This window comes from Trachypithecus francoisi, unplaced genomic scaffold (genome assembly GCF_009764315.1).
Source record: "Trachypithecus francoisi isolate TF-2019V2 unplaced genomic scaffold, Tfra_2.0 Lachesis_group7, whole genome shotgun sequence".
NCBI classification, from domain to species: domain Eukaryota; kingdom Metazoa; phylum Chordata; class Mammalia; order Primates; family Cercopithecidae; genus Trachypithecus; species Trachypithecus francoisi.
In genome coordinates, this window is record NW_022681472.1 from 41,294,650 (window position 1) to 41,303,218 (window position 8,569).

Consider the following 8,569-nt stretch of genomic DNA (forward strand, 5'->3'; position numbering starts at 1 on the left):
CAGCCCACCTGGACTTCCGTGGTCTCTGAGAACAAAGCCAGCCCCCTGGCCCGCCAGCCTCCTGCAAGTCTCCCTCCTGGGCCTCTTCCTCTTCTGTGGGGCTTTCTCAACCTCCCCTCCCCCACCCGAGTTTTCCCCCACCCCCGGGGGCAGGCACAGAATCAATGTCTCTATGAATTTCCATCTTAAATATCAAAGAAATTCAAAACAACGGAAAGGCACTTGCCTCTCACTGTGCGCTTACCTGTTTTTCTCTAGAGGCACCACGCTGGGGTGGGTGAAGCACTTGGGCTCTGGAATTACACATCTGGGTCCAATTCATCTTCCACCACCTACTGGCTTGTCCTATTGGACAAAGGACGTCTTGGTGCTTCTACGTTTTTATCTTTAGAGTGTGATCATAACCTCACGGTGAGGAATGAATGAAGCAACACATGGCAAGCCTGAAACAATCGCACGTAGTAGGTATTCCATTCATGTTAATATCTTTCTTCTTATAATAGCTTAAAGGGATTCGTGAACACTGTGTCCTTAATCTTGGAACAACCAAAGGCTAGGTAAATAAAGCTGAATTTTATACCTAAAGAAGCATGCGTCTTCCTGCGCCAATGCTCCGACTGTGAGGAGCGCGGTGGCTTGTTTTTTGTACTTGGTATTTTGCACCTATTAACCCAGTTAGTCCTCATCATAGTTGTGAGAGAGAGCGTTCTCATCCCCATTTTACAGATGAGGAAACTGAAGCACAAGCGTTAAGCAGTTTATCCGAGGTATCCTAGCTACAAGTCCGGTGCAGGCAGCCTGGCTGCAGAGCCCCTGCTCTGTCTGCTGCACTACCTGACTTCCCAGGAGTGTGTATGGTGAGAGTCAAAGTGGATTCTCCACACAGACCAACCAATTACAATGTCTGAAGCAGTCAGGCAACTTCCAACGGGCTCCAGGAGAGAATGAACCATCAGGCCTCTCTAAATCCATGTCTCCATTGTGAATCTTCAATGAGAGATGAGACACTAAGTAGCTAGTTTTGGTGGAGGGGCTGATTTTTGCGCCTGTGTGTGTTGGGGTGGGCGGGGTTGGGGGTGGTGGGGAGGTGTGCTGTGTGTATGTGTACCTAACTAAGGTAAGCTGATAATTTGAATGCTTACATTACCGTTAATTTAATTTGCATATGTGAGCCCCCACACACGGATATACAAACACACCCTGTTCCAGAACAATGACTTAGTGAAGAACTGGATTTCCACTCTGTCAGACAAATTGAGGAAAGCGCTCAAGTAGGGCATTTCTGATTGATTTGACCGTTGCTGGAATTTTATTTCCTTTACAACGTAGACTCCTTCTGTGGAGATTTCATAAATAAAGGTCTTGTTGTTGTTGTTGTGCGTTATTTCTTTAAATTTTTGTAATTTACTTAAATTGTAAATTTTAATTTTCAGTTGAAAGTAAAAATTACATATGTTTATGGCGTTCAACATGAGGTTTCATATGCGTATACATTGTGGAATGACAAAATCCAGCCAATTAGCATACTCATTTCCTCACATACATATTTTATTGTGATGAGAACGTGATTACGATCTACACTTACAGCAATTTTCAAGTATACGATGCTTAGTTTTTAACTGTAGTTGTCACGCCGTTCAATAGATCTCTAGAACTATGCCCATCTGAAGTTCTGTATTATTCGACTAATGTCTCCCCAATCCCTCCCCGGCCCCTGCCTCGGTTAGCCACCATTCTGCTCTCTACAACCACGAGTTCAACTTTTTTAGATTCCACGTAGAAGTGAGATCATGCGGCATTTGTCTTTCCGTGCTTGCTCTTTACAACTTTAGTACGCATTTATTCATCTTTCCAGACAGGGTCTCACTCTGTCACCCAGGCTGGAGTACAGTGACACAAACACGGCTCACCACGGCCTCCACCTCCACCTCCCGCGGTCAAGAGATCCTCCCACTTCAGCCTCCTGAGTAGCTAATACCACAGGCGTCCAACACCACACCTGGCTCATTGTTGTATTGATGGGGTTTCACCATGTTGCCCAGGTTGATCCCGAACTCCTGGGCTCAAGTGCTCCACCTGTCTTGGCATCCCAAGGAACTGGGATTAGAGGCATGAGCCACCGTGCCCGGCCTCTGCTTCATTTCACGCAGTACAACATCCTCTAGCTCATTCGTGTTGCAGATGACACGTTTCCCTTCTTTCTTTTTGTAATAGCATTCTATGGGTATGTGTGTCTTCTTTTTTTGACACAGCTTCCCTCACGTCACCCGGGCCGGAGTCCAGTGGCGATGTTGGCTCACTACAACCTCTGGCTCCCAGGTGCAAGCTGATCTGGGCACAGTGGTTTTCAGAGCCACTGCAGGATGCATCTGCAATATCTTCTCATCTCTTCTTAAAACAAGCCGTACCTCCCTGCCGCGGCCCCTCCCGACTGTCCCCATCCGGTGTCCCTCCCAGACTTCTGTCCTTCCACAGTCGCCTCCCCGAGCCCCGAGCCCCCACACAAGGCCCCCGAGTCCCTGCCGCGGTCCCTAGCCCCTGTCCCCATCCCTCTGCCCCTCCCAGACCTCTGTCCTTCCACCCCTAGCCTCCCTCAGCCCACCTGGACTTCCGTGGTCTCTGAGAACAAAGCCAGCCCCCTGGCCCGCCAGCCTCCTGCAAGTCTTCCCTCCTGGGCCTCTTCCTCTTCTGTGGGGCTTTCTCAACTCCCCTCCCCCACCCGAGTTTTCCCCCACCCCCGGGGGCAGGCACAGAATCAATGTCTCTATGAATTTCCATCTTAAATATCAAAGAAATTCAAAACAACGGAAAGGCACTTGCCTCTCACTGTGCGCTTACCTGTTTTTCTCTAGAGGCACCACGCTGGGGTGGGTGAAGCACTTGGGCTCTGGAATTACACATCTGGGTTCCAATTCATCTTCCACCACCTACTGGCTTTGTCCTATTGGACAAAGGACGTCTTGGTGCTTCTACGTTTTTATCTTTAGAGTGTGATCATAACCTCACGGTGAGGAATGAATGAATGAAGCAACACATGGCAAGCCTTGAAACAATCGCACATAGTAGGTATTCCATTCATGTTAACTATCTTTCCTTCTTATAATAGCTTATAATGGGAATTCGTGAACACTGTGTCCTTAATCCTTGGAACAACCCAATGGCTAGGTAAATAAAGCTGAATTTTATACCTAAAGAAGCCATGCGTCTTCACCTGCGCCAATGCTCCTGACTGTGAGGAGCGCTGGTGGCTTGTTTATTTTGTACTTGGTATTTTGCACCTATTAACCCAGTTAGTCCTCATCATAGTTGTGAGAGAGAGAGCGTTCTCATCCCCATTTTACAGATGAGGAAACTGAAGCACAAGCGTTAAGCAGTTTATCCGAGGTATCCTAGCTACAAGTCAGGTGCAGGCAGCCTGGCTGCAGAGCCCCTGCTCTGTCTGCTGCACTACCTGACTTCCCAGGAGTGTGTATGGTGAGAGTCAAAGTGGATTCCTCCACACAGACCAACCAATTACAATGTCTGAAGCAGTCAGGCAACTTCCAACCGGGCTCCAGGAGAGAATGAACCATCAGGCCTCTCTAAATCCATGTCTCCATTGTGAATCTTCAATGAGAGATGAGAGACTAAGTAGCTAGTTTTGGTGGAGGGGCTGATTTTTGTGTCTGTGTGTGTATGCGGTGGGCGGGGTTGGGGGGGGGGGGGCGGTGTGCCTGTGTGTATGTGTATCTAACTAAAGTAAGCTGATAATTTGAATGCTGACATTACCGTTAATTTAATTTGCATATGTGAGCCCCCACACACGTATATACAAACACACCCTGTTCCAGAACAATGACTTAGTGAAGAACTGGATTTCCACTCTGTCAGACAAATTGAGGAAAGCGCTCAAGTAGGGCATTTCTGATTGATTTGACCGTTGCTGGAATTTTATTTCCTTTACAACGTAGACCCCTTCTGTGGAGATTTCATAAATAAAGGTCTTTGTTGTTGTTGTGCGTTATTTGTTTAAATTTTCGTCATTGACTTAAATTGTAAATTTTAATTTTCAGTTGAAAATAAAAATTACATATGTTTATGGCGTTCGACATGAGGTTTCATATACGTATACATTGTGGAATGACAAAATCCAGCTAATTAGCATACTCATTTCCTCACATACGTATTTTATTGTGATGAGAACGTGTTTACGATCTACACTTACAGCAATTTTCAAGTATACGATGCTTAGATTTTAACTGTAGTTGTCACGCCGTTCAATAGATCTCTAGAACTATGCCCATCTGAAGTTCTGTATTATTCGACTAATGTCTCCCCAATCCCTCCCCGGCCCCTGCCTCGGTTAGCCACCATTCTGCTCTCTACAACCACGAGTTCAACTTTTTTAGATTCCACGTAGAAGTGAGATCATGCGGCATTTGTCTTTCCGTGCTTGCTCTTTACAACTTTAGTACGCATTTATTCATCTTTCCAGACAGGGTCTCACTCTGTCACCCAGGCTGGAGTACAGTGACACAAACACGGCTCACCACGGCCTCCACCTCCACCTCCCGCGGTCAAGAGATCCTCCCACTTCAGCCTCCTGAGTAGCTAATACCACAGGCGTCCAACACCACACCTGGCTCATTGTTGTATTGATGGGGTTTCACCATGTTGCCCAGGTTGATCCCGAACTCCTGGGCTCAAGTGCTCCACCTGTCTTGGCATCCCAAGGAACTGGGATTAGAGGCATGAGCCACCGTGCCCGGCCTCTGCTTCATTTCACGCAGTACAACATCCTCTAGGCTCATTCGTGTTGCAGATGACACGTTTCCCTTCTTTTTCTTTTTGTAATAGCATTCTATTGGGTATGTGTGTCTTCTTTTTTTGACACAGCTTCCCTCACGTCACCCGGGCCGGAGTCCAGTGGCATGATGTTGGCTCACTACAACCTCTGGCTCCCAGGTGCAAGCTGATCTGGGCACAGTGGTTTTCAGAGCCACTGCAGGATGCATCTGCAACATCTTCTCATCTCTTCTTAAAACAAGCCGTACCTTCGTAAACAGCTGATTTATTTGCGGGACTGTCCTTGTAACCTTTACATCAAACATCCGTGAACTCTTCATTCCTCCACCCAAGCTTCACCGTGAATTTGATGTTTGCTTTTGTTGCACTTTTGGCGGAATTCGTCTTGCTCTGATAGGAGTCCTTTTCAGTGGGTGTGTCATCCTTCTTAGTGCCTCAGAGTGGATCTGCTTCACAAAGGTTATAACCAGTTGGTATAAGCTTGTTTTAGTGCAAAACAATTGAAATCCATGCAGAGTTTTTTCACAGTGTCCATGTTCCGTCAAGTTTTTGAAGACCCCCTGTGTTGAACGTTGGCCCGGTCCTCGGAGAGAAGCGGATGCTGTCCGCTTCCTGTGCTCAAATTGCCCACAGTGGAGGAGTGCACAGAGCAGGGAAAGGCAACCCCAGAGAGGTCCCGCCCTCCAGCACGCAGCAGTCTGCTGGCCCACTCCTGGCTGCCTGGTGTGCTGTGTGGGCCAGAGCAAGTTGACCAACCTCCCTGAAGCTCAGTTGACTCCTATGTAGCCCAGAACCAGTAGCCGTGATAGGACTGCTTGGCAGGGACAGTTAACTGACTCAGGAAAAGCAACCTGGCCCCAAGGGTAGCTGGAACCAGGAGTTCCAGTTGATTCCATCAGCAGACCCTCTGAGGCGTTCCCAAGGTGCAGCGTGGTGGAAGATTAATTAGGTTTAGTGTGATTGGATTGAAGTGCCAATCTAATCAAGGGGAAGTCCCACCCACTCTGCCCTGTGCCTATATAAAGGCGAGGCGCGTCGGCCGCGGCACTCATTGAAGCCGCCGAGTCGGGAGAGCAGCAGAGCCAGGCCGGTGCTCCAGAAGGCAGCAAGATGTTGAGAGCCACAGCTCCCTGCTGGTTCCCACCCGGATATCCAGAAGCTAAGAAGGTGGCCGAGGAGCTGGCCCTCGAGGCTCCAGAGCTCCCACTGCCCTCTCATCAGCCTGCCCGGAACTTCGGGCTCTGGGTGCCCCAGATGTACAACCAGGCCTCAGCGCTTGTGGGGATCCAGGCGGAGCCTCAGAATAGCGGTCCGGCGGTGGCCCCAGAGTGGCCCGAGACGGTGACGGAGGCGTGGTACTTCCCTGCGCAGAGGGGATCGGCCTGCCGGCTGCCAGCCGCCCCAAGGCTGACAGAGAGCCCCCCCGCAGTCGGCATCTCAGCCCCCAGGGAGAGGAAGAGGATCGCCCACTTTCCCAGCCCTTGCTTGGCCACAGGTCCCACAGATGCCAAGAGAACCCTGGCGGCCAGCAGCCGCCAACGCTCCAATGGCTCCGAGGTCGGCAGACAGCCATGGAAGACGCGCAACAGGTCAGGGATGGCACACAAGACCTCCACCACCAACAGCTCCAAGCGAATCGCCGTCGTCCATCCTTACGGAGTTGGAAGAAACCCATCCTCCGAAAGTCTGGGTGCCGAGTCCCCAGCGTCCTCCGCCGAGGCTATCTCCAACTGCTCACCAAAGAGTGTCTCCAGTTCTGCGCCTCCGAGCAGGAGGCAAAGGAGAAGGCGCTCAACGAGGAGAAGGTGGCCTACGACCGCAGCCCCAATAGGAACGTCTACCTGAATGTGGTCCTCAACACCCTCAAGAGACTGAAGGGCCTCACCCCCAGCTCCATGCCCGGCCTCAGCCGGGCCGCTCTGTACAGCCGCCTCCAGGACTTCCTGCTCACTCGCGAGCAGCTCAAGGAGAACGGCTACCCCTTCCCGCACCCGGAGCGGCCCGGAGGCGCCCTGGTCTTCACTGCCCAGGGGAAGGGGCCCGGCGACTCCTCTCGCAGGGTCTGCTGCCGTTGTGGCACCGAGTACCTGGTGTCCTCTTCGGGCCGCTGTGTACGCGACCAGGTGTGTTATTACCACTGGGGGCGGGTCCGCTCCAGCCAAGTGGCTGGAGGCCGGCTTACCCAGTACACCTGCTGTGCAGCTGCTCCTGGCTCCGTGGGCTGCCAGGTGGCAAAGCAGCACGTGCGGGACGGCCGCAAGGAGAGCCTGGATGGCTTCGTGAAGACCTTCAAGAAAGAGTTTTCCGGAGACGCTTATCCAGGAATCTACGCCTTGGACTGTGAGATGTGCTACACCACGCACGGCCTAGAGCTGACCCGTGTCACCGTGGTGGACGCCGACATGCGGGTGGTGTACGACACCTTCGTCAAGCCCGACAACGAGATCGTGGACTACAACACCAGGTTTTCCGGCGTGACCGAGGCCGACGTCGCCCAGACCAGCATCACGTTGCCGAAAGTCCAAGCCATCCTGCTGAGCTTTTTCAGCGCCCAAACCATCCTCGGGCACAGCCTGGAGAGCGACCTGCTGGCCCTGAAGCTGATCCACAGCACCGTGGTGGACACGGCGGTGCTCTTCCCGCACTACCTGGGTCTCCCCTACAAGCGCTCCCTAAGGAATCTCTCGGCCGACTACCTAGGACAGATCATCCAGGACAGCCAGGACGGGCACGACTCCGGCCAGGACGCAAACGCCTGCCTGCAGCTGGTGATGTGGAAGGTCCGAGAGCGCGCCGGGATCCAGCGAAGCCACCCGTCCGCCTCTCCCGCCGCCCTGGCCTGTCCTCAGCCGCAGGCCTCTGCCACAACTTCCACAAGAACGGAAGAAAAAGTGGTCAAGGTGGATTCTTCCACACAGACCAACTGTGGAACTGCCATCGCTCCCGAGAGCTAACCCTGTCCACCGGGGGGCAAACCGACAAAAACCGGAGCAGCCGGTTGTGCAGGAGAGGGCGAAAAGCCAAGACGAACCCCGACCCCCGACTCCCAGTCCCCCGGAGTCCCTGCCGCGGCCCCTCGCGACTGTCCCCATCCCTCTGCCCCTCCCAGACCTCCATCCTTCCGCCAATCGCCTCTCCGAGCCCCGAGCCCCGACTCCCAGGCCCCGGAGTCCCTGCCGCGGTCCCTGGCGCCTGTCCCCATCCCTCCCTCTGCCCCTCCCAGACCTCTGTCCTTCCGCCGCTAGCCTCCCTCAGCCCACCTGGACTTCCGTGGTCTCTGAGAACAAAGCCAGCCCCCTGGCCCGCCAGCCTCCTGCCAGTCTTCCCTCCTGGGGCTCTTCCTCTTCTGTGGGGCTTTCTCAACCTCTCCTCCCCCACCCGAGTTTTCCCCCATCCCCGGGGGCAGGCAGAGAAGCAATGTCTCTATGAATTTCTTTCTTAAATATCAAAGAACTTCAAAACAACGGAATGGCACTGGCCTCTCACTGTGCCCTTACCTGTTTTTCTCTAGAGGCACCACGCTGGGGGGGTGAAGCACTCGGGCTCTGGAATTACACATCTGGGTTCCAATTCAACTTCCACCACCTACTGGCTTTGTCCTATTGGACAAGGACGTCTTGGTGCTTCTACGTTTTATCTTTAGAGTGTGATCATAACCTCACGGTGAGGAATGAATGAAGCAACACATGGCAAGCCTTGAAACAATCGCACATAGTAGGTATTCCATTCATGTTAACTATCTTTCCTTCTTATAATAGCTTATAATGGGAATTCGTGAACACTG

At 52.2% G+C, this 8,569-nt stretch overlaps 1 pseudogene across 1 annotated transcript; it reads left to right on the top strand.

Moving 5' to 3' along the window:
* The first annotated feature begins 5,845 nt into the window (after positions 1-5,845).
* On the top strand, positions 5,846-8,227 carry LOC117079048 (annotated as a pseudogene). Its single transcript, XR_004435255.1, has one exon. The product of XR_004435255.1 is annotated as an exonuclease GOR-like (transcript).
* Positions 8,228-8,569: the final 342 nt, after the last annotated feature.